At 35.8% G+C, this 27,666-nt stretch overlaps 1 protein-coding gene across 2 annotated transcripts in view; it reads right to left on the bottom strand.

The window, feature by feature from the left end:
• BRINP3 (BMP/retinoic acid inducible neural specific 3) overlaps positions 1 to 27,666 on the bottom strand; it is a 531,587-nt gene that overhangs the window by 151,898 nt on the left and 352,023 nt on the right. The gene's annotated exons all lie outside the window — the stretch shown is intronic.

Genomic DNA, 27,666 nt, shown 5'->3' with positions numbered 1-27,666 from the left:
CACGAGGTCACCATGAACCAGAGTCCACTTGGAGGCAACTAACAACAGCAGCAACATACGTAGCAGATCTTGGAAATTAATGCCCTCCAGTATGATTTTCTCTGGGATCCTGCATCTCTTTACTAGCATTCTTGTTCCAAAAAATATATCTATTTATATTTTTTAAACATTGGCCTCAGATTTGAAAACCAATCTTTACATTATGTAACTGTACTCTTTAAGGGAAAAATGGACTTAAAGATAAGAGTTGGTAATTCACATTTTAGTTAAATCAGATATTCAATATTTGCAACGATCAGGATTTTTAAAAAGTTGCTGTTGTTCAAATTGACTTAATTTTTCACTAGTTCAGTTGCAAACAAGTGTTGTTACCATCATGTTCTGAAGCTGAATTTTAGAAATATGAACTCTGAATGCTTTTACTATCTGACCTCCTAGTCAAAACTTGACAGGATGGCAACCAATGTCACAAAACAATTTGTGTATTGTTTAATGAGAAACAAATTTGCGCTGTAATTTTTTTTTTTTTTTTTACCTAAAACACAATAGAAAAATAAAACAAAAACAAAAAACTTCACAAGAAAAAAAAATTAAGCAAGTCTTTAGATAACGGAAAAGTGTTTTATCTCAGTGCTGGGGGGTGGTTGACTTCAGGATGTGAAGAGGCATTTTAAGGTGAATTTCAAATGAAAATAAACTTTAATCTGCCATTTTTAAGTATGTTTTCAAAATGCCATTTTAAAACAAATCAGTCCTCACTCATTTTTTTTTTTAATCTAAATGCTCTTGATTAGTGTGTGAAATCACTGAAAGATATTAAAAATGATGTTCCTTAAATAAGGAACTTTAAAATGTTGTTCTTTAAACAAACTTTACCCCGTACCCCATTGCTGTCAAGGCAATTCCAACTCATAGTGACCCTAAAGGACAGAATAGAACTGCCCCATATGGTTTCCAAGGAGTGGCTGATGGATTTGAACTGCTGACCTTTTGGTTAGCAGCCAAGCTCCTAACCACTGGGTCACCAGGGTCAAAGTACTTGAAAAAAGGAAAAGATTCTCTCTGCATCAACAAGCACCAAGGTGTTTGTTCCAGGCAGCACCAGCCTGCAGCATGTTGTCAGGCAGGACTGTTACCGTCTGCTGGTGAAGATTTGCAATTGACATCAGCATGAGAAAGACTTCCAAAAGAAAGTAAAAAGTTTCTATTTGGAGAGCTATTAACATTGTTGAAGGTTTTGTAAAGCACCAAACACTGACCTAAGAGAAAGGAAAAGGTGAAATGGGATGAGCAGTGAAATTTTCTACACAAAAGAATAAAAAAATAAACCACTGGCAGAAAAAAATAACTGTCTGGTTCTGGAAACCAGGTTCAACAAAAGAGGTTAGGGTTTTGACTCATATAAGAAAGAATAAAGAGATCCTTACAACAGCAAAGAGCCAATATTTTAAATGTCTGCTATGAGAATTGCATATAAAATTTAATTTCGCATTTTATATTATGTTTACATTTAAAAAATTTTTATTTTTATTTGGTGACTATTTGGACCCCTAGAAAAATGTCTGCCTTATACTGAAGTCAATTCTACTTTAAACCTACAATATTTGAACAGAAAATAAAAATGAATGACTCCAAGATAGCACGAATGCTTTCATTTTTAATGTGCTTGAATTTTAAATTATTTTTAACACCATGATCCCTTTTATCCCTCTAGGGCACGCTGAGTGAGCTGCTTTATGAAAGCATGGATGACTTAGTAAGTATTCTGCAAAGGAAACTATCAATATGGAAAGGAAAAGTTAGGTGACTTATTATATTGTCAAAAAATAATAATAATGATAATATCAGACATCTTACTTTGATTTTAAGGCGTTTTTATTACCCATAAAGTCAAATTTTTAGCTGCCAAGCCAGAGACCACCTAGTAATCTGATATCAGTTGATCTCAATACAAGTGGGAAGGCAGGGTTCAGTCAATCATATTAAGATTAGCCAATGGTTGATCTTCTATTCTCCCTCCTCTTTATAAGCTTCATTGTAACTAGCTTACTTCAAGCCATTTGCTTTTTTTTTTTTTTGGAATCAGGTTAAAAAACCCGTTGCCATCAAGTCGATTCAGACTCATAGCGACCGTAAAGAACAGAGTAGAACTCACCATGTCGTTTCCAAGGAGTGCCTGGTGGATTCAAACTGCTGAACTTTGGCTAGCAGCTGTAGCTCTCAACCACTAAGCCACCAGGGTTTCTAGGTTAGCTTCCTTATATGCAGGATGATTTAGAAAATAATATTGGAACGTTATTCCCTGTCCTTGAGCATAGAGAATGTGAGCCAGCTTGAGCCAGGCACACAAGTGCTCACAAGGTCTCACAAGGACTCACAAGGACACATCAACTGTGCCCTGAGGTATAAAGACAATAGTTAGGATAATTCCGGAACATATCCTTTAGGGAACCTTTCACATAAGTCAATCAAACAGAACCCAAAAGACTTTCCACTCTTATCTACTATGAACATTTAGTGAATAGAAAATTTGTTGGGCCAATGAAGACCCTCCTGACTGCCTTTACTGAAACCTGTACCAATGATTATTAAGAAATAGGATTCAAAATGTAGAATCACAGTTTCTAGTCCATCTGTGAAAGGTGAAGCTTTCAAATGGTTTTGCCCATTTTGGAATGTTACTATATACTTTTGGCTCTGTAACATTCCTTGGACTTGGTTGGGCAAGCATGGTTGTGGCAGCAAGCTTGTCCGTTTTCCCACTTTGGTCTGTTCTGTAATGTTCCCTTGGACTGGGGCAGACATTAGCTCTGGCAGCATGATTGTCTGTTTCCCACTTTTGCCTTTTGAATATATGCTGGATACAATTTTCTTTTTGCTTTACTAAACTTTGTGATTTTTTACCTTACAACAAGGATAAACATTACGTTTTCATTTCTTTGAGTTTTGATTATTTTTAACAATATGAAATGCTTAGGAATATATAAAAGTGTTCTAAAAAAGGATTCCCTGGGTGGTGCAAATGTTTAACATGCTCCACCCTGCTAACTGAAAGGCTGGAGTCCTGGGAAGAAAGGCTTGGCAATCTACTTCTGAAAAACCAGCTATTGAAAACCCTATTTCAGTTCTATTCAAATACACACACGGTCTCCATGAGTTGGAATAGACAGGAAGGCAAGTAGTTTTTGCTGGTTATTCTTGAAAAAGAATAAAGTGATGCTTGAGAAGGGAGAAGAGGTAATGTGTAAGGCCCAAGCAGGTGTTTCTGCAATTCAGAGTTCTGAAAGATATTAAAACAAACAAACAAAAAAATGTTTCAAATTGTGTTAGGAAAGTTTAGCTGACATTTTTCTCTCAACTATCTTAGTTACCAAGAGATTTTTTTAGGGCCCTGAATTTATGGAGAGTTACCAGTGGTATTGAACATTTTGTGATTGTGGTTGGCTGAAAAATATATCCACACTCTAATCTCCGGAACCTGTATATATGCTACCTTATTTGAAAAAAGGGTCTTTGCAAATGTCATTAAATTAAGGATTTTGAGATGAGGAGATTATCCTGGATTATCCTAATGGGCCCTATATGTCATTTCAAGTGTCTTTGTAATGGACAGGCACAGGGAGATTGTTGTTGATAGTTGCCATTTAGACTTATGGTGACCCCGTGTGTGCAAAGTAGGAATGCGCTATAGGGTTTTCAAGGCTGTAACCTTTTGCAAGAAGACCACTCCTATGGAGACCCGGGGTAGATTTGAACTGTCAGCCTTTTGGGTAGCAGCCAAGTGCTTAACCATTCTGCTGCCAGGTCTCCTAGAAGATTATACACACAGAAAAGGAAGAGTCAATGTGACCACAGAGGCAGAAATTGAAGTGATGTGGTCACAAATCAAAGAATGCTGGCAACCACCAAAAGCTGGAAGAGGCAAGGAAAGGTTTCTTCCCTTAGATTCTCCCGGGGAGGTGTGACGGGGAGGATGGTAGTGGAGCATAGCTCCCACTGACACCTTGATTACTGCCTAGTGATACTTAATATAGTCTTCTAGTCTCCAGATCTATGAGACAATGCATTTCCATTTTAATCTACTATCATGGACTAAATTATGTCCTCCCAGAATACCTCAACTTGGCTAGGTCACCATTTTGTCATCTGATGTGATTTTCCTCTGTGTTGTAAATCCTACCTCTATGATGTAAATGAGGCAGGGTTAGAGACAGTTATGTTAATGAGGCAGGACTGAATCTATAAGATTAGGTTGTGTCCTCTCTTTTGAGATTTAAAAGAGAGAAGCAGGCAGAGAGACAGGAGAACTCATACCACAAAGAAACCAGCTCTAGGAGCACAGTGTGTCCTTTGGACCTGGGGTTCCTGCACAGAGAAGCTACTAGATAGACCAGGGGAAGACTGATGACAAGGACATACCCCCAGAACCGATAGAGAGAGAAAGCATTTCCCTGGAGCTGGCACTCTGAATTCTAAATTCTAGCCTCCTAGACTGTGAAAGAATACATTTCTCTTTATTAAAGCCATCCACTTGAGGTATTTCTGTCATAATAGCACTAGATTATGAAGACAGCCATCAAATTTGTGGAAATTTGTTATAGCCAAAAAAAAACCTGTTGCCGTAGAGTCAAATCCAACTCATAGCGACCCCATAGGACAGAGTAGAACTGCCCCATAGGGTTTCCAAGGAGCAGCTGGTGGATGTGAACTGTGGACCTTTTGGTTAGTAGCCTTAGCTCTTAATCACTATGCCCCCAGGGCTCCTATTTGTTACAGCAGCCATCACTAATTTGGTGATCTGCTTACATTTTTATTTAAGTATATCCTAAAATGATAATAGTTAAACTTAGGTAAAAATATTAATTCCACCTCAAACATTCTAGAATGAGACCATTCTTTAATCAGGACAGCACCATAAGAGTACCATATGTTGGTAACTATGCATTGTGTCTCCTAGCAAAAAGCAGTAGCAAATGAAAGCAATCATACTATTTTGTTCTAGCAGAAAATGTGGTGTCTTTTTTTCCCTAAGTACTATTGTTAAAATGATAGAATTGGGATAAGCCACTTAAGCACCTGTTTTTAAGGAGAATGCTGTTTAGATTAATTCAGCCAGAACCCTGGAGATACTAATGAAATTCACCAATTTAGGATGAACAGTTTGTGTGTGGTTTTTTGATAAGAAAACAGCTGCTCACCTAGAAGTAGCAGTAGCTAAAGTCTGAAGGCCATGAGATTTGTCTATTCTGGAAAATACGATAAGCAAGGAACAGATGGCTAGCATAAATAATTCAAAATAGCTCTCCAGTCACTTCTTTAGGTAAAAACAATACGGTGAACTATGTTTACAAGGTTACTTAGAACTTTAGGCATACAAAATATTTCCATTTCCTTTTCATGCTTGCTTTCACGGTGAAGATTAAGAACAGAAACTATAATCTTCTAAGTGTTAGTTCTCCAAAATTAATGCGGCCAATAACACATGCATCATATAACAGCATTATATTTGCATCATATGTGCAATTACAATCAATATCTAGGCCTCCAATATAAATTTCATTGAAGCAAAATAGATGTTAACTTATCCTACATATGGATTCAGTCATATCCAGAAACTAAGATTTTTTTTTTTTGCAAAAATGAAACATATATAGACAAAGCTAACATTTTATTGTTTACAAGACTTTTTATTTCCTACATATTTTATCTCATCTGATTTTACTTTACAGGAAAAGAGTCTCAAATCATTCCCTCAGTGAAGAAAATATGACAATACCACAGTAGTTTTCTAGTTCTATTGTGGACTTGTTTTCATATACCCCTTGTTAAATGAATCTGGTTTTCCTTCCTCTTCTGGAAAAGATTTTTAAAATGGCAAATTTCTTTCCTTCTCCCCAAAATTTTATCTAAATATTACATGTATGAAGCATACCTTTATAGAATGATATATATACATATATATATTTTTTTTTATGTCTACATTTATTCATGGTCATAAGCCCTTATAACATGATTCGTCATCCTCTTTCTCTTGACTAATATTTATCTTCCTCTCTCCCTTCTCCCACCTCCCTTCAGTGTGAAAACATCTAGAAACTTTCCTAATCAAGTAATATTTATTGAACTCTGCTTTCACCTCAAGCCAAGTTTCTTCCTCTTTTCATTATTAAAGCTCATGAAAAAAAAAAAATTGTTATAGCCACTTTATTTCTACTCAGTTATTCTTAATTTCATGTGTTTGGTTACATATCACGGATGATTTTATATCTGATATATCTTCTCAGTCCGAAATGTTTCATATTAGGAAGCTATCGGCAGTTTCCTGGAAGATTTAGTAAGCATCAGTTCTGCTGCCCTTGATTGCTGCCCTTGATCTCATAGAAGCTCTGCTATCTACTTTGGTGACTCTCCTGTGTGATTCTTGAAACTAAGATTTACAGATGTTATTAGAGCCTCTACCCCTATAAAGCAGGTGTTCCAATCACTCACCAATGTTATGCTAACTCTGGCCTCCACATCTTAGGCATGCTTCTCTATTCCTTTAAGCCCACTGTGATTCTACTCACTTAGCAAATAACATCTTTCCTTTTGCTATCAAAGGCCATCCTTAGGTATATCACCAGCCGGGACATATAGATTTAGATCTCTTAGATGCTATAAATCAAATAGTTAAGGTGTTTCTGCCCAGTGCCAAATTGCTGTTCTGCCACTATGAGATTTAGTAGCTTTCTGGATAGTTTATAAGACTTTTGATGGGGTTTTGGAATTATAAATTTTTGTTCCAAAAATATTTTAAAAGTTTGTTTGCTATCCCAGAGTCAGTAGTTTTAATAACAATTTCCTGCTTCAATAAACCAACAGATATTGAAACATTAAAAAGAAGTTATCGATAAACATAATCAGGAATTCAGGTACTTCAGGTTATTATTTTTTCGTGTTCCCACACTGGTTTGATCACTTTAAATTCTAGTGTGTTTGTTTGTTTCTGTTCTGGAGATGACTAAACTTTAGCAAAATTTTTATGAAAGAAAATTACACATTGTGTTTCAGAATCAATAACTGAATTTTTTTTTTTTTTTTTTTTATTCTACCTAGAGACAAACAGACTCATTTAAAGGAAGTTATCCTGTGCATGGAGTTTAAGCAATCATTGGGAAACTGCTCTAGGCACACTTAACCATGAAAACAAACAGAAACAACAGCTAGGCCTAAAATAGACCTATAAAACCCATTGCCATCTAGCTGAATCCTAGTCATAGTGACCCTACAAGACAGAGTAGAAATTCCCCAAAGGGTTTCCAAGGCGTGGCTGGTGGTGATGAACTGCTGACCTTTTGGTTAGCAGCTGAGCTCTTAACCACTGCACCACCAGGGCTCCAACAAAATAGTCCTAAATTTATAAAAAAGAGAACTATGCATTGTATACTACCAAACATGGATCTCTTTGCCCCTATTTTATACGTATTTCCTTCTGTCTTATTCCTTTATTCTAGGAGATTCAATGAAGTTGAGAATAATCCTGAAATCTTACCTTATTCTCAAATATTTTCTGATTTCATCATCTTTTCTTTCTTCTTAGTGCCATAGGCTTAAGTCAGTATCATTTATTGCCTAACCCTTTGCAACAATTTCCTCTGTTAGAAATCTCTTATTTACACCTGTACAGAATTCTCTCCTCCCTTCTTTTGGTACAAGCGCAATGACTTTTCATTGGAGAGCTAATTTTTCCCACTCTCAGTACATGTGGTTCAAGATCTGGGACTGAAAAGGAAAAACAAATGGCCCAAAACTGGTAAACAAGAACATTTCGACCTACCTCTCTCCTCACTGGTCATAATGATTAGTACTGTTCCAAACCAGAGCAGTAAGGATCAATCTATTACTTTTTCTGGAACATTTTGGAAATGGTATTCTCTTTATTTTAGGTTAAGCTGATAAGTTATATTTCTGGCGATGCTAGTGGCCATCTTTTTCACAATATGGAGAGAAACTGCCCAAGATGAAAGCCAACAGAAAGGAAAGCAGAAACAATTAATAAGAATGACAAATTCCTGATAACTGGAATCTGTTCTTCTGCCCAAAGGACTTTCTGCCTTAAAAAAAAAAAAAAAAAAAAAACTAGTCGTATCCTTCTCTCTTTCAAAAGTTCTACTTTATTGCTTAAATGAGTTTTTTTAATATGACAAAAAAACAAACAAAAAAAGCACTTTCAACTCACTAGCCAAATTTTCTAGCATTTTCCCTCTTCATATATAATCTGCTTCCATAAAGATTACAAGTATAAACCCTATGGAGAAGCTCTACTCTGTCACATGGGGCCACTTTGAGTTGGAATCGACTTGACAGCACCCAACAATACTACAACATACAATCTTGCCGTCCCTGAACACAAAGGAGTTGTCCTGGTCAATGCCTACTTTTTCTTTTAGATATAACTCAAATGTCCACTTCTCCAGGAAGCTCTCCCTCAATGCTTCTTATCACCACATCAAGTTATTTTTCTTCCTTGGATCAGTACCATCCAGAGCCTACATAGGTCTAATTTATATTGAAATTATCCGTTAAAATCTGTCTACTCAGACAGATCATAAATCCCTCGAGGACACGAGTATTAGTCATTTTATATCCCTATGTTTACCAGCCAATGTTACTCAATAAATATCTACTGTTCTTGATCTATATAAAGTTCTCTTGGTGCGTTGTGCCTAGTTCCAAATACTATTCATTCTATCTTGAGATAATTTTAGAATGTAAAGTGGAAGAGAACATATAGAACATGGACTCAGAAATCATAGAGTCCACATTTTGTTTCTACCCAGAGAAAACATCGTACACAAATGGAGGAATAAATGTTGAATCATACCGTCCCCTTCCCCCACCCCAAAGGCATGTAGACTTTCATCAAACATTTAGTATTATATACAGGTCTTAGAAAATTAGATGTGTTTCCTGAGACACAGACATAGATCCCAAATCCTAGGTACCTATAGATTTTGCTCATTTAGATGACAATGCAAAAAAAAAGAGTAAGTGTGAGAGATATTTACTGCTTATAGAGTGGATCAATCAAATCCAGCACGCTTCCACTTAAGTTATTGGAATAACAAACAAGACAAGACATCTTGAGTTTTATATTCACCTTTGCATGGTCTTAATGATTCCAGAAAAATGGGCTTCTTTATTAATCGCATTCAGGATCAACTCTGTAAATTTCTAGTACTCAAATTTATGTATCCTTTTTTTCTAACCAGTATTATTATTAGACATGCCTCAGCTTTATTGTTGATGTGAAATGTAGGTTATAAGTGCCACGTTACACAAGAACATAGCACCTTTAAATGCTGTTTAATTTGCTAAAGAAAATATATATTTATTCAATAATGATTTACTATTAAATCTGTGTTTGAGTCTATAAAAGAGCATGGGGTGGAGTTAGCAGGAAAAGAAAACAAAGAACATTTTCAGAAGACTCAATTACAAATGTATTCACGTAAAAAAAAATCTATTTCTAACAAGTGCAACTAACTAGATTCTTCTACAACCCTCCACCCTCCTCGGAAAGATTTTCACATCCTAGAATGTTATCATCAAAGCTGGCTTAGAATTTTAAAATGCTGAGAAGTTCAAGCATTGTTTTATAGATTGTTTAACAGATGTAGTTTCTCCTAGGAGACTTCCTTGATAGTAAATTTCTTGTATTTCATCAGAGGACTTCAAGATATAACCACGCATTTTAGCAGAATGTAAGATACCAGGAAAGAAAAAAAAAATACCACAGAGAAATCTAAGAGCATGCTGGCATTTTTTGCTGCCATTCTTATTGCACAATTTGGGATATATTTCAAACTGAAGCAATGGTAAACTCTTTCACAGAAGTAAGAATATCCACCCGAAATAGCAGTAAATATTGTGGATCAGCATTTATAATATACACGGGCCTTAAGGATAATTAAACACAATTATTATTTACATTATATGATGCCAACACTTTTTTTAAATTAAACTGTTAAAATTCTTGGATGTACAGCTATCACTTCAGATTGGGTATTGGTATGTAATAAAAGCTGAATTAATTAAAATATGAATTGATCCTGAATAAAAGCCAATTGAATTATGCTGTGATGAAGGAGGCCTCATCAAGGGATACACTGTCAGGAAAAACCTGCTAGAATAAGTTAAGAGCTGAGCTGATTTTTGTTATTTCTGTGGACAGTAGGTTATACTTAGAGTGTCTGTAAAACAAACCTTAAGAGGAAAATTGAAAATAGAAATTGATCAGGATGATGTAGAAACTTGAAACTATGTAATGGAAGGAAAGATGGCGTAACAAGGAATATTTAGCCTAGCAGAAAGAAGACTCTATGAGAATAAACTGTCTGACATCAAACACTTTAAAGACTAAATGAAATATACACTAGTATGTCTTATTGGTAGCTCTGGGTGTCAGAATTGGCATGAGTAGGCGAAAGTCTAGAATATATATATATATATATATATATATATATATATATATATATAGGTGGCATTTAAGGAAAAATTCACAAAACTACCAAAAATCAAAGTGGCTGCCATAAGAGAGCATGAGTAATTTGATCACCAGAGGAAGCTCACCCATCAATGTTCACAGTGTTATATAAGAGGAATTAAAATATTGGATGGGTAAGACAGACTATTTGGATTCTATTACAGTTTTATAACATCTGCCAAATAACCTAGGGTACCATCTTTCTCAATCTTGGATCTGTCATTGCACTAATTTATATAATCTAAAATTTCAATCATTAGAGATTCATTGAGAACAAGTAACCTCCTTTAAAACTGAAAACGAATTCTGACAATGTTAATTAAAGAACCATCAGCAGTGACACATTAAGCATGAATTGATTTAAGCTAGGGTTTTTGCTCCTTGAGCACTGAGACCAGCTGAATTTAATGAATGGACATTGTTCATAAGAAGGGCGATGGATTTCATGAGTGTTCACCCACAGTTATTCCCCTCTTGTTATGTCCCTCCCTATAGGAGAATGATCATAGAACTCAGCTTAGCCACATAACTTGCTTTGACCAATCAAACGTTAGCAGGAATGATGTGTGCCACTCTGTGCAGAAGCTTTAGGCGCCAGTACACCTTTCATCTAGTTCTGTTTTCTGCCTCCCACAGAAAGGGAAAATGTTCCCTGTTCCCAGAAGAGACTGTTCTATCGCCTTTGTTTAAGAGCAGAGTACAGCTGAACCACGGCAGACATGTAGTACAAATGATAAATAAACTTGTTGTTATAAAGCTCTGAGCTTCTGATTGTATTTGTTACCCAGGCTGTTTTGACTGATATGGGGGTTGGATAAAAGATTATTCTGGGTGTTGCACATTTTCAGAAACTGGCTGTTTCTTGAGTGTGGAGACTAGGAGATGGGGCCAAACTTGAGACGTTGTTTGCTTATGAACCTAAGGAAGGGCATAAAAAAATATAAAGTATATGCATACGATACTTCCAAATATGTGTAGGGCCAGGCCTATGGCCAAGAAAAGCAAACAAAGGAAGCTGTGCTGTCCATTCTCTCCTTTAAACTACCATACATTTTGCTTCCTGACTGACTCCCTGCTACCAAACCCAGAACAGACGTTAACACTATCAGGTACTACCATGTACCTCTATTATGAGTTACATAAGCCTCAGGATTATAAGGAAGAGGAAATACTAAGATAGTTTCCCCGCCCCCCCCCCAGGCAGAAAGCTTTATGCTAAGACAAATTTTAAGTAGATAATTAAAAAAAAAAAAAACCTAGTAGAAAACAAGAGAATGGTGAATGGCATCAGTCTAAGAGGATATCCTGACATATTTGTACTAAGGTGGACAGATCATACTCATTCCCTAGAGCAAGGCTATCCGTACCTAAACCATCCTTACAAGCGAGCATTTCTTGAATTAAGACTGAACTGAGCTCATTGATTGACTTAATAGGCTATACAAAGTAACACAGAATTTATGGAACATTATTTTCAGTATATGAAGAATGAAGAATAAAAAGCTAATACAAATTGCTAAAAACAAAATGGAATCATGTTCAAATTCTGGGGGAACTCAAGTGTAGTTTATGCCTGGATTCTGCTATTTGCCCTCTTCTGTTAAAAAAAAAAAACAGACAAATAAATGAACAGACAAAGAACAAGACAAATAAATGAAAAAATATACCTGCCAAACAGACAAAGAACAAGACAAATAAATGAAAAAATATACCTGCCAAAGATTAGTAAGAAGCCGTGTATGTGTGTGTGTGTGTGTATATACACTGACTGATCAGGGCCCTGGTGGCACTGTGGTTAAGAGCTCAGCTGCTAACCAAAAGGTCAACAGTTCGAGTCCACAAGTCTGTCCTTGAAAACCCTATGGAGCAGCTCTACTCTGTCCTATACGGTTGCTATGAGTCAGAATCAACTAGACAGCAATGTTTTTTTTTACTGGTACTGACTTATCAGCAGTGTATGTAAAAATAGTTAGCAATTAGTGCTCACAGATTAATATGTATTAACAGTATGACACAGTTGCTAAAAATTTTAAAGAAATCTTAGCCTGTATCATGTCCACCAAAAAGGAGGTAATTATTTGATTGCCTTTTATACTAATGAAACCACATTTTAGCACTGTGTTCTCTTCAGTTATGAATTCTATGACAAGCTGAGATTATCCCAAGAGGACAATGAGAATTGTTAAAGGTTTAGAAATTTTGTAAAATAAAGGGTAAATTTAAGAGAACGGGGATATTAAGTTTAAAAGGAAAAAGAGGCAAGGAGAAGGCAATAGTTGTGTTCAAATACCTGAAGGATGCTTTATGGAAGAGAGTTTGGATACTCTGTGTAATGTCAGATAGATAGAAGGTTTAAGACTATTGGACAGAAGCCAGAGTTGCATACATTTCAACACAATGCATTATTACACTATTTTTGCAAAAAATTTGGAAATAAATGATCTGATTTCAAAATAATAAAAGTAATCTTATGATTAGAGCTATTCAAACTCATACTCTTCAGCTTTGTGATATACTGAGCTCCTCGTCAGTGGGAACAGAAGTTAAAAAATCAATGCTAAGTTGTGTGAAGTAGAGCATTGCTGCACTGTGGTAGAAGGGTGGTTGACAAGCTAGCCACTAAAGTGCTAGTCAGCTTTAGGAATCCATACATGACTTTATGTTTCACTGGTGTTTGGGGAAATTTATCTTGCTATTTCCTGGCTGTTATCTTGCATAGCCAGTGTGACAAATTTGGTCAACCTTCCTGGGATGATGCTTGTTCAGAGTTCACACAACACAGCTACCTGACAACCTGACATAACACTACACATTGGTTTTGCTGCCAATTAACTTCAAGATCTTTCCACTAACACTTTGTCAATTCCTTAAATGAAGCACTGACTTTTGCCAACAGAAGGGTTATTTCTTCTTCAGGGCTAGCTGTTAAGATCATAGTAGCAAGATAACAAAAATTAAATGGGACTCTCAGTGACAGGCCATTTAGCCTCGTGGCAGATGCTACATGCTTGTTACATAGGCGTCACTATCAGAGAATGGAAGAATACTGAAGGAACATTGGTCAAACCAAAGGAAAAGTATCTTTCACAGCCAGATTTAATAATTGCTATGAGTCATCTGGTTATGCTCCACAAGCTTGCTATTAACAACATAAAACCTTGAGTTACCATCATAATAATGAACAAATTGATTTTTTTTTTTAATCAGAGATATGGAAATAGTATTGATATAATTAGTGTTAAGACCTACATTACCATTTTTAAAAGTAATGTAGGCCCTTTCTATAAAGTAGACAGCAAATATTAAGAATAACTAAAGGCACCTTACATGAAGTTTAATTCACTCTAAATATAAACAGAATCTTCTTTGACTCTAGATCTTCCTATTATCCTACAATGAAACAAGTAAATGGTTATATGCAAACTTCACTGCCAGTATCTAGGAGAATCTAAACACGCATGAATTGTTTAACAATATCATATTTCATATAAATACAGAAAGTAAATAATCACAATGCCATTTCATGTGTCTCCATCTTTGTGCACTGCCTACATGTATTCAGTTTTGATCCTGAGGAGCTTATTGCAACCTCTGAATAATAGAAAGCTACTATCTGAGTTACTGCGTGTAGAGATAATATGAACGTATGGAATGACGGCCAGGGTTTCTTTATGTAATAATAGTATTTATTCATGAAAGAGTTTGGTGTAATGCAAGAATCATATATATATATACATATTTGTCTTGAGTTTGAATCTTGGCTTTACCACTTAGTAGATATGTTGGACAAGTTATTTAACCTGTCTCAGCCCTGACTTTTTATCTATAAAATGAAAAAAAAAAATCAATTATAATAGTAATATTTTGCAGGGTTACTTTAAAGAGTAAATGATGGAAGGTCTGAAATGCAACTAAAAATCTGTATAGATACTCTTAAACATCATAAAAAAAAATTTTTTTTTAAACATCATAGATTTGGAAAATATGGTAAACATTTACTATGATTTCTTAGAGAACATAATCAAACTGAAAATTTCATACTGCCACTTTTTTTTTTTTTTAACTAGAGAAATAAATCATATTCATCAATCTCTGCATTTCTTTCACTCACATTGAAATAGAGAGTCCAGTCTTCCTACATATAATTCTTAGGATAGGCCAAGATTTGCTGAGGTAAGAAACAACATCAAAATATTACTATGTTTAAACAGCAAAGGTTCATTTCTTATTCATATCACGTGTCTGTCTACCTTGGGGGAGCTGAGGGCTCTCCTCCCCATCATCCCATTTCAGGGACAAAAGCTCTCAGTCTTCACCATCTGGAACATCATCAGTTGCTACGGCTGAGGACATAAACTTAAGAAACCATGCCTGTTTCTTGAAAGCTTCTGGAGAGTGACAAGTATTGTTTCCTCTCACATTTCCTTTATTAAAAAAAGTCACATTGCCATATCTAATTTCAAGGGTGATGGGAGTTTTATTACGTGCCATAGGATGAGAACCAGCAATATTTGCTGAAGAGCACAATTGGCAACTTCATATTACATATCATTTTCATTTGGCAATCATGGCATTTTTCTGTACACTTTAAATATCTAATTTAAAAAATTTGATGATCAAACAGAAAAGGTTTCACATGCTATACGTTGACATTTTATTCATTTCTCATGATTAACCAGCAGGTATTTTTTTTTATACCTGGATGTAGGAAATCCTGGTGGTGCAATGGTTAAGAGCTAGGGCTGCTAACCAAAAGAACTGCAGTTCAAATCTACCAGGCGCTCCTTGGAAACTCTATGGGGCAGTTCTACTCTGTTCTATAGGGTTTCTGTGAGTCAAAACTGACTTGACGGCAACAGGTTTTTGTTTTTTGTTTTTATCCTAGATGCATCCAAAAGTTCAGGTGAAATCCTACACATTGCTGTCTTCATGCATCAGTGAAATAATGGATCGTGCAGTTTATTTAAAACACATCAAAGTTAATGGTACACTCATACAGGGTTCACACACCAACTTTAGAAGAATGATGAAATTATTAGAGAAAAATAAGGCATTTCTCAGAAAACGAATGAATAGAACTACTTGTTAGTCATTACAGAAGAGTATTGTCTAAAAATGAAATTTATACAACACAGTAGTTAAAATACAAAGTATTGAGTATACTGTATTAGAAGATTTTAACAAAGTCTATATGACCATTACGAGGTTATCATAGAAGATATTTGTGTACTCAGTACTGATGACCCTTTTTATAGCTTCTAATAATATATAATTGAAAAGAATAATAACTTTTATCAAAATGACTCAAGTGGGAGCATAAAGCGCACACAACCTAGAAAAGTTGACCTATATATTTTTTATAAAACTGATCATACTGTAGTCAGAAAAAAATTTCTGAATTCACATTATTATTTATAAGCCTCTGATTGCCATATGCTGTGTCTATATGAGAAAACAAACAGTAAAACATTTAATGAAGACACCATTTATTTTGTTTTTATGATATTGAATCAAAGCCTGGAATGATTTGTTTAAGACTAAACTGGATATTTGATTGAATTAATCACATAGTTTGACATGGAATAAATACGGATTATGATAGCTTTTGAACTAGCACATAAACATTTATATTGAGAGCTAAGCTTTCATAATAAATAAGTTCAAGCTAATGGAAGAAACATTATATCTTTGTGTTCTGGCACATTTACGTATTCTATCATATCAGAAGAGCAATGCCTTACAGTTGTTCATGATCTTATTCAGATTTGAGTAACAGAGAAAAAGACAAAAAAGAAAAAAAAACCCAAATACCTGTGTAAAACAATACAATGTAACAGCACTGAAGCATTCAATTACTTTTCAAAATAAACCTATTGAAAAGACAATGGTGTTAACAGTTACTGTGACATTCTATGAGATACTGAATAAAGTAAATCAAACCAAATTCATGGACAATGTCCAGCCACACATACATTTTGTTATCTTATTCATCAGTCAATCAACATATGATACATAATGTGTCTACTATATATAGCACACTGCACTAGTTTTTGTGCAATGATACAAAGAAATATGATGCTCTCTAAGCTCAAGAAGTGTTAAACTCTTTTCAGATAGTTGAGATGATGGCACTGAGCTAGGCATAGAAATGTATCAGGCCAACTGGAACAGGTAGAAATACTCGGCAGAGAGCCTTTTGGGATCCAAATCAGGAAGGGTTACATAAAACATCTGCTTGGCACTTTACAGCCATCTTATTTCAAATGATGTTGAAAAATTAATTGAAGTACAGAATAAAATTTGGTAATGGCAAAGGTGATAGTCATAATATATTAAATACTGGTATTGCCAGGCACTGATGAATAACAGGAGAACCCCTGACCAATGAAAATAGACAGCAGCAAAAAACATATTAGCTTTGCTAGGTCAGTCCAAAAACTGAATATCATCCAGGGTAATGGGGATAGCTGCACAGGACAGCCAATGAGCAGATTATCAAAATGAATTAAAAATATATAGATACTGTGCGAAATAAGACTGAGATTTGATATTTTGAAAAACTTGTGTTCTTTCCCCTACTCTTAGGTTCTGATTACCAATACCATTAAAAGTATTATGTTATAAATATAAGCACATGATTGCCAAAACAGCTTTACCCATGAGAAAGCAATATTGTATGTGATAACTTAAAAGGATATTATATCCAGTTCATCTAGTCTACATAAGATAATTTAATAATAAATGAAGTAGCTGAAATTTTAAATGATTTAATGACTAGTTAATGATCACAAAGTTTGTTTTATCTGATGTTCACCTATTTGGTTTGGATAAAATTATGGGTACAATGGATTGAATGTGTCAGAGTTCACTTAACCACACATATTTCTCCTTTTCCTGATAATTCAGAAGACTGTAAAACTTCATAAAGCAAGAACAAAACTTTTGTATAACCATCTGAGATTATTTGGTCAGATTATACAGATTATGATGTTTTCAGTCGCTTGTATATGAAAAGCCATAAGTGGCTAGCATTTTGGCTGTTCAAAAATATTTTGGATTCTCTTTTCTTCTAGGTGCATGGTAAAATGGCATTCATTTTTCTATGCCCTATGAAATTAGGCTCAGCCATAGTGTGTGATTGGAGGTAATGTGTATTGCTTCCTGTCAGAAACAATAACAGCCAGTGGCAAGTCATCACACTCTTTTCCGCTGCCTCAATAAATAAGCCATTCCTGATGGTGACATTTTCTTCAGCCTGGGTCCAGGAATGAGGGCAATGCAGAACACATAGCCCAGCCAACCTGTGGTGAACACGTAGCACGAGCAAGAATTTTATTTTATTTGTATCTGAGATTTAGGAATTGTTTGTTTTTGCAGTTTTGCCAAGCCTATTCTGACCTATACAGCCATTGGAGCCTGAAATAGAGGGGAAGGGCAATGCTGAAAAGCACAAAAGTCTAAAGTTGGAGCATTGATTTAGTAGGCCTTGGTAGATATGAAGGACACTTTATCAAAGGCTGAAATGATGACAATCCATGTTAAACAGTGAGGGAAGGGCTGGTAAAATTGTTACCTGTGATAATTACGGAAGATGATCACGTACCCAATAAGCTCACAATGCCAGTGAAGTAGCTGTAAAATTGAATGTTACTTTTGTTGTTGTTTACTCCTGGCAATGTATGACAAGGTATTGTCATCTATCACAGTGACACATTACTCCAGAGGGCAGCTGTTCTGTTATCCCAAGTTCTGAAGTGAAGAGGCATAGAGAAGATGCCACAGTCAACTCCCAATGGACAAATGTTGTGAGGAAAAATAAACTTTAATGTCATAATCCTAAAAAAATTCTGGACTGCCCATTTTTTGTATCATTACCTAGATTTCTTACTAGATAAACAATTTCAAGATTATAAGGGAATTGGTAAGTTTGAAATCAGGAAGGAAAAGGAATTGAGAGGCCATGAACCAGGCACTATTGAAGGAAGCAACTGTTTCTCAACTCCGAATATTAAAATAAATGACTTAACTCAATCGCCAATTAAAACTCAGACCCATAGCAAGAATAAAATCCAATGTGTGGATTCCATGCTCTTTGTTAAGATCACTGACTAGATTAATTTGTCTTAAGGAGTATGTACAATAAAAGGAATCTAAAAAAAATCTCACAACACAAATGAGCGAGGGAAGATGGGGGGATATGATGAAAAAGAAAAGAAAAATAGCAAATATGGGAACTATGCACACATAAAAAAACGAACAAAAAACAAAAGCCTGTAGTTGTGCCTTTTGGCCATGGAACTGATTGAATTCAGATGGTTAAAACACCAGGAGATTTTTGAGTTGTATTACCAAAGAAACCATGACTTCGAGATAAAAAGTTGTGAATTTTAAGATTTAAAATGGCCTTCGTACCTCAATATTTTGGCAGAGTGCAGGCTGAGAAAGATGTTCCCCAGGCATATTTTCCAATTCTCATCTCACATGTAGCAAAGGAAGATAATGGAATAGGAAGACTCATCCATATATTGGCGCTTGGGTTCACATTAAACAAGGGATAGGAAAGCTACCCCCAGGGAGAAAAACTGAGGATTTATCAAGGAATAAGGAGCCCTTCAGGCACAATAGTTAAGCACTCCTCTGCTAATCAAAAGGTTGGCCGTTTCAACCCAACAGTGTCTCTGTGGGAGAAAAGACCTGGTAATCTTCTCCAATAAAGATAACAGCCTAAGAAACCGTATGGGATAGTTCTACTCTGTCATACAGGGCTGTTACGATCAGAATTGACTCAGTGGCACACAACAATAACAATCAAGGAATACTCCCCATCCTCAGCTGGGACCCACAAAATGTCTTTCTAGTGGAATTCAGAGTTGTCACAAACTCAACTTTGCTTTGTGGCTCCCGCTCTCCCATTTTGTGAAGAGAAGTGCTTACTGTGGTTATCCTGACAATTTTACCTTGGTATATATGAGAAGCTGGACTATATGAAGAAGAACAGGGCATCAGGATTGGAGGAAGACTCATTAACAACCTGCGTTATGCAGATGACACAACCTTGCTTGCTGAAAGTGAAGAGGACTTGAAGCACTTACTAATGAAGATCAAAGACCACAGCCTTCAGTATGGGTTGCACCTCAACATAAAGAAAACAAAAATCCTCACAACTGGACCAATGAGCAACACCATGATAAACGGAGAAAAGATTGAAGTTGTCAAGGATTTCATTTTACTTGGATCCACAATCAACAGCCATGGAAGCAGCAGTCAAGAAATCAAAAGATGCATTGCATTGGGCAAATCTGCTGCAAAGGACCTCTTTAAAGTGTTGAAGAGCAAAGGTGTCACCTTGAAGACTAAGGGGCGCCTTACCCAAGTCATGGTATTTTCAATCTCATCATATGCATGTGAAAGCTGGACAATGAATAAAGAAGACCGAAGAACTGACGCCTTTGAATTGTGGTGTTGGCAAAGAATATTGAATATACCATGGACTGCCAAAAGAACCAACAAATCTGTCTTAGAAGGAGTACAACCAGAATGCTCCTTAGAATCAAGGATGGCGAGACTGTGTCTTACATACTTTGGACATGTTGTCAGGAGGGATCAGTCCCTGCAGAAGGACATCATGCTTGGCAGAGTACAGGGTCAGCGGAAAAGAGGAAGACCCTCAACAAAGTGGATTGACACAGTGGCTGCAACAATAAGCTCAAACATAACAACAATTGTAAGGATGGCGCAGGACGGGGCAGTGTTTCATTCTGTCATGCTACGAGTTGGAACCGACTGGACAGCACCTAACAACAACAAGAACATATGTCTGGGGTAGATACTTGTTTTTTTTTTGTTGTTGTTCATATATCTCTGAGTCAAAAGAAACCACATGTAGATTTGTTGAAAAGGCCACCAAGCCACAGCCCATTGAGCTGGACTTAGTTTTTTGTCCCTCTTGTGGTCAAAATAAGTGCATTCTGTACCTGAAAAGAGAAAGAAATTATATATCTCGTGATCATAATGGTGGAATGTAGGGTCATTAAAGCATTTCACAAATAGGCTCTATTTCCAGGAAAATGGCAATAGATGCACTTCTTTCCTGCCCTTGAAAGTAGTCATGTAAGATTTGTTTTGGAAGGCAGTGATGTGTTACTTTCAGAAAGTAACTTGAACACTTAATGCATGAATATTTTGCCATGTACTTTCTATCTGCCATGTTGTTTTTGTTGTTGTCATCCTTCCATTGAGTTAGACTCCGACTCATGGTGACCTCATGTACAACAGAATAGAATGCTGCCTGATCCTGAGCCATTCCCATGATCTGTTGTGGATCAGACCTTTGTGATCCATAGAGTCCTCATTAGCTGGTTTTTGGCAACAGATGGTCAGGCCTTTCTTCCTAGTCCACCTTAGCCTGGAAGCTCAGTGAAACATGTTTGGCATCACAGCAGCACACAAGGTTCTACTGACGGATGAGTGGTGGCTGTACATGAGGTACATTGGCTAGGAATCAAACTGAAGTCTCCTGCACAGAGATAAGAATTCTACCAACCACACAACCCTCCTCCCCCCCTTTTTACCATCAGGACTACATTTTTAGATGACAGCTGCTCTGTCTGCCTCATCCTGGGTGAGGGAAACATAGGTCAGAACCCACAACCAACACACAAGGGACAAAAGAAGAAGAAATAAACTCTTATGTTAAAATCCCAACATATTTTTGGGTTCTTTATTACTGCAGCATTACCTAGCTTTTCTTGCATGATAAATCACCTTGAATTGGTCTAATAGTGAAGGACAAATATTGGTTCATGTAACTGAAACTCTAGAATCAAGGTGGGCTTGAAGCACATGTTATTCTGCAGCTCAGTGATATAACCAGTGGGAGGAAATGTTTCTGCCTTGCATGGTCCAAACAACTTTTCATGACTGCGAGATGACTCTCTAATGCACTTATGACCATGTTCTCCTATTACATCTAAGAAGAAAATCTAATGGCTCTCCCTGTTGCTATTGTGGAAAAATAAGGAATCTTCTCCGTCCCTCTCCCCAGGTATTCCTAGGAAATAATTTCCTGTGTCTCAGTTCAGGACATATGGAAAACTGAAGAAACCCAGTTTTTCATATGTCCTGAAGTGATCTTTTTAGCCTGAGGGATGGTCCCCCATGATTGGCTTGCATTAATTAGTATGAACTCAATCCCATACATTTCATAATGCTAAGCATGGCAATGAGGGTTTCTCAAAGAAAATCTGAGATACTTTGCTGCCACAAAAAAAAAAAACCTTTTGCCATCAAGTTGATTTCAACTCATAGCGACCCTACAGGACAGAGTAGAACTGTACCATATGGTTTTCAAGGAGCAGTTTGTGGATTCGAACTGCTGATCTTTTGGTTAGCAGCCAAACTTTTAACCACTGTGCCACCAGGGCTCCACTTTGCTGTCATGGAATGAGAATGAACACTGAACAGCAAATACACTTTTATTAAAGCTTATATCAAGTAAAGTAGCCTGTTAGTTACAAGTCAAACGTTTTAGTCGGATATGTTAATTTTTCCTGGAAATTTTTTTTTTTCTGTAAACTAATGATATATCAGCTGAGGGATTTGCTGTTTTTGAGAAAGAATTAAGAATGTTTACATAAACAAGTGGAAATAAATCATTATTTTTTTAAAGATTGTAATTCAAGCTATTTTAACTTTATAGTAAGTACTATAGCCTTCACGCATTTTACCATTACAGCATTAGAGTGTATCCATTTTGAGATGAAGTGTCAAGTGGAGAGTATGCTTTAAAATTAACACTTAGGTAATTCCCACTACAAGGTGGCCTCCAGATGCCATTCTTAGATCAGCAAATAAATATCCTCCCATTCACAAGGACATCATCCTGATAAAGACATATGATGACAGGCTATAAAATACATCTTAGATTTTCTATACACCAAGTGATAACATGATTTCTCCACAGAATAAAGATGTCATGTTGAAAAATTTCTAAATGATTTGTGCTTTTCATAAACCAAGACGTTTATGTTTTTCCTCAGACTATTGCTTGCAAGCATATCATCGTATTCCATAGCTATAACTTAAGTCATTAAGTTTCTCATTCATCCCGGGAAGAGTTGAGAATAATTTAGAAACATAGGTGAAAAAGATAATGTATCACCATCTATTTAGTGTTTCTGTATTTTTCTGGTAATTTTTGGTAAATGTTTGCAAAATCCAAACCAAAATGAACATTGCCTGTAATCATTTAGTTATATCTGTAAAACTCTAAGAACTTCAGTTTTCTTACGAAATAGGAGTTTTCGATCTGGATATCGGTAGAAGTTGTCCATAATTGGCAACAAAATTTGGGATTTGCTTCTAATTAAATATGGACAGTTTTTGTTTGATTACTGCTTTTATAAAAATGCTTGTGAACTTTATTTTTCTCCCACTATATTTTTCTACATTTTTACCTACATATTGATCCTATATTCATTTTTTTAAATCAGTCAGTGTTACATTTATCTCATCAATACATCTGATTAAAAAACATTGATTTGTTTCCAAAAATATAAAAGTAAGGGATGAATAGATTTATTTAAATAGTGTTCTTGCAGCAGAAAATTATTTCTGGTTGCAAGATATGAAAACATAAATACATTCTATTTTGAAATCATCTGACATTTTTATTTGCAGGCAGTAACAGGTGTACTTTCCAGGGCTTGTCAATTATAGAACAAAATAACTGAAATATAAAAATAACTTAGAATTCTCTACTAATCCAATTTATTGATTGAATTTTATATTTGTTGAAAATACCAAACACACAGAAGATAGTCATAAAAAAGGTTCTTCTTACCTAACAGAATTTATAGCTTATTTTGTTTCTTTTGTTACTAGCATTCAATTTGTTGCTGTATGCAGTCTGATTGACACGTTTCATGTTGTTATTTGTGTTTGAGGAAGAATTTCCTATATTCAGAGGAACACTGTGTTTTTTATAAAATAATAAATGGAAGCTGATTTTTTTCTTAATTTCAACAAAATATTTTTTAAATAAGTTAATTCTTTGTAATTATTATTTTTTTTAATTTTCAAATTAAGTTGAATTAAACATTTTAAAGTAACCTAAAACTCTGCTCTATAACTATCTTTATTGTCTATTCAGAGAATAATTAGAGTCGAATTGCAGGCATATAGGTAAGGATTCAAAACTACTATCATATAAAAAATTCAGGAATCCCTAGCAGAAATATTTAAAGATTGGCACTTACACATAGTACCTCTGTTTTGCCAATCATCAGGGAAATAAAGTAAGCTAGTGCGATTCCTTGCAATCAAAGCACTTAGAATAAAGGTAATCAATTTCTAGCCACCTGCCTCTTCTATATTAAAAATAAAGCAAACATCTTAAAGGGTAGTCTGGCTATGCATATGAAACCCTTTTAGGCCTGCAATTTTATCACTTCAATCTAGTGTAAGTGTAAAAATTTCTTCTAGTTTCTCTGTCCTGGAGTAGCAGCAATTTTTTTTTTTTTAAATGTTATCTGGAGTGACCAGTCCCCGGAGAAGGACATCATGCTTGAGAAGTACAGGGTCAGCAGAAAAGAGGAAGACCCTCGATGAGATGGATTGGCACAGTGGCTGTAACAATGGGCTGAAACATGGCAATGGTTATGAGGATGGTGCAGGACCGGGCAGTGTTGCTCTGAGTTGAGAGTGACTCGAGAGTACCTAACAACAACAACAACAACAACAACAATCCTAGATTCTTAGCCAATATCTCTGCCTTGAATTAATAAATATGCCCCAGGGAAAACAGCTGTGGAAACAGAATGTCAACGCATTATTCTTTTTAGGGTTTTTCACATTTGCCTGTTTTGTTTTAAAGTCTCTCCCCCGGTGGGTACTTATTTCCTAAGAATTGAAAGTCTCTAATAAACTTCATTATACTTTCAAAGTATTTTGACCTACGTCTTTAGCATTCAGCACAATTTAAAATTCAGTAAATATGGTGTATTATAAGCATGCTGTTTAGGGCCACCGAGTCTACAGTTTTGTACCTCGCAGTCTCGACAACCACTGGAAGCTTTGCTTGTTTATTTTTCTCCCATCGATCACACTGTGGTGGGGCAATGCACAGTTCTCAGCTTCTAGACCAAACCAAGAATTGGCAAATGGTCACAGAAAAAAAAAAAAAAAAAAGAAAGCGACTACCAACTATAAAATCTCCCCAATCTCCAGCTTTTAATCCCCAGCTTGTTCCAGAATCTTCTACCAGGAATTTTAGTACATTTAGTTTTTGTTGTTTCCATGCCCAGAATGTCTTTGAAAAATTATATGTATATAGTTTTCTAGTTACTGTCAATACAAGTATTGACCTTCTGCTATGTAATTCATCCTACATGGTGAGTAAGAGCAAGTAAACTGAGGCACTTGACTAAAGTAAAAATGGCTGCTTCAGAATTTGGGGTCCTGCTTCATCTTGCCTTTTTTTTTTTATAGTGCTTTAGGTGAAAGTTTACAGCTTATGTTAATTTCTCATACAAAAAATTTATACACATATTGTTATGTGACACTAGTTACAATCCCTGTAATGTGACAGCACGCTCCCTCTTTCCACCCCAGTTTCCTATGTCCATCCAACCAGCTCCTGTCCCTTTCTGCCTTCTCATCCTGCCTTGGGACAGGAACTGCCCATTTGGTCTTGTGTATCTGCTAGAACTAGGAAGCACAATCTTCATGAGTATTATTTTATGTTTTACAGTCTGGTCTAATCTTTGTCTGAAGAGTGGGCTTTGGGAATGGTTTTAGTTCTAGATTAACAGAGTGTCAAGGGGCCATGGCTTGCAGGGTTCCTCTAGTCTTAGTCAGACCATTAAGTACGATCTTTTTACTTGAATTTGAGTTCCGCACCCCACTTTTCTCCTGCTGTCAGTGACTCTCTGTTGTGTTCCCCGTCAGGACAGTCATTGGTGATAGCCAGGCATCATCTAGTTCTTCTAGTTTCAGGCTGATGGACCCTCTGTTTTATGTGGCTCATCTGTCTCTTTGGCTAATATTTTCTTTGTGTCTTTGGTGTTCTTCATTCTCCTTTGCTCCAAGTGGGTTGGGACCAATTGATGCATCTTAGATGGCCACTTGCAAGCTTTTAAGACCCCAGAATCCACTTACCAAAGACGCATGCAGAACATTTTCTTAATAAACTTTTTTATGCCAATTGACCTTGACGTCCCCCCAAAACTGTGGTCCCCAGACCCTAGCCCCTGTTACTCTGTCCCTCAAAGTGTTTCGTTGGGTTTAGGAAACTTCTTAGTTTTTGGTTTAGTCCATTTGTACTGACATCCCCTGTATTGTGTGTTATATTTCCCTTCACCTAAGATGATTCTTGGGTACTATCTAGTTAGTGAACTCCCCTTTCCCTCCCTCACCACCCTCATAACCATCAAAGTTGTTCTTCTTTTAACATATGCAGACAACTGACTTATTTTTTAAGGCCTGTAACTACGCGAAAACTAAGAAAGTTTTCTCCTTTGCTCTGAGGATAAACTGAGAGGGTTAAACTGAGAGAATAACAGTAAACTACTTCACAGGAGCTACAAGACCATTCCTTAAACAATATCTCAGGAAGAAGGCCTTGATGCTGGCTCTTACCTAGGTCTCTTAGGCAACTGCTGACAAGAAAAATTTCACTTAAGCAAGCTGTTTCTAAGAGAGAATGTCCTGCAACCTCTCCTCTCCCAGCACCCACTTCCAGTAACCTGCCTTGTGTTAATCTAAGTTTGTAATGTCCAATCAAAACAGCACATCTCAAGTTCTTTGTTGTCACCTTTTAAAAGGTCTCTGCAGCCTCACCATTTTGGAAGCATTTTTTCACCTTGTTAAATCAGATGTTTTCCCCAGTCTGGACTGTTATCGAACCTACAATAAACCTCCTTACTTTACTTCAATGGAGTAAGTGTTTATTATTCTTAGATGTTGGAAACAAAATATCAAATGCTCATTCAGTGATTTTTTTTCAGAAAAAAAAAAATAGCATATCTATTTGGTTCCCCAAATTTGGGAGTTGGGAAGATTCACTCATCTAGCATATCACACATTGTGATATGTAGATTGAAGTTTTTTTTTTTTTTAATTTAACTCTGCGATAGTTACCATATAATGAAATTTATCTAAAAGTTCAAGATGTCACAATTTTTTAAAAAATATCAGATGTTTTTTTATGACTTGCACGTGATAGTTGACTAATGAATAATTTTTGACAATTAAATTGGGAAAAGAAGAATCTGAGCAAAGAAATTCATGAGGTTTTCCAACAATGACAAAGGCTAAGGGCCTTTGATTCTAGACAGTTTCTTTTTTTCTATTTATATAGGTAGAAAAACTACTAAAATTGAGAAGGATTATTTACCAGACACTATTTTTTGGGTTATTTAGTTTGGAGCTCCAGTTGTATACTGGTTAAGAGCTCAGCTGCTAACCAAAAGGTCAACAGTTCAAATCCACGAGCTGCTTCCGAGTCAGTCCTGCTCTGTCCTATAGGGTCACTATGAGTCAGAATCAGCTTGATAGCAGTGGGTTTGGTTTTTCGGTTTTTTGTTTTTATTGGAATATATCTGAACAAAACCTAAATCTAGTAACTCTTTTTAAATCTATTTACTTACTCTTTTAATCTGTAATTTGGTGATTCTACCCATCAAAAAGACAGTGGTTGGTTAAACCATTAATTGTGGTTTTAAGAAAGAACATACATGGTCATACATTATATCACTTTTTCAGTGTGTTTAGTTAAATGAATCACCAGAAGAATTATAGTATTCAAACACATAAATCTGATCTCTTAGTTAAAACCTCTTTACCCATGTGAAAGTTAGTCATGTCCAACTCTTTTGACTCAATGTTACATAATGGTATTTTCCACACTCTTGGGATTTTTATTATTCTTTTATGATGAGTCGGATTACATTTGTTGCTTTCATTTTTTTAAAATGTTACGGCATCTTTTACTTTAATATTTAATTATTTTAAGTTCAATACTTATTAAATGTAGACTCTTACAGGTTATCTAGTCAATAAAAATATTGATAATACAACCATGCACTCCTAAAAATTCAGAAATAACAAATAGCAAAACCACAGACTACTAATAAATCAGAATG

This window comes from Loxodonta africana, chromosome 25 (genome assembly GCF_030014295.1).
Source record: "Loxodonta africana isolate mLoxAfr1 chromosome 25, mLoxAfr1.hap2, whole genome shotgun sequence".
Classification (NCBI taxonomy): domain Eukaryota; kingdom Metazoa; phylum Chordata; class Mammalia; order Proboscidea; family Elephantidae; genus Loxodonta; species Loxodonta africana.
This window is presented reverse-complemented; position numbering and strand designations above follow the sequence as displayed.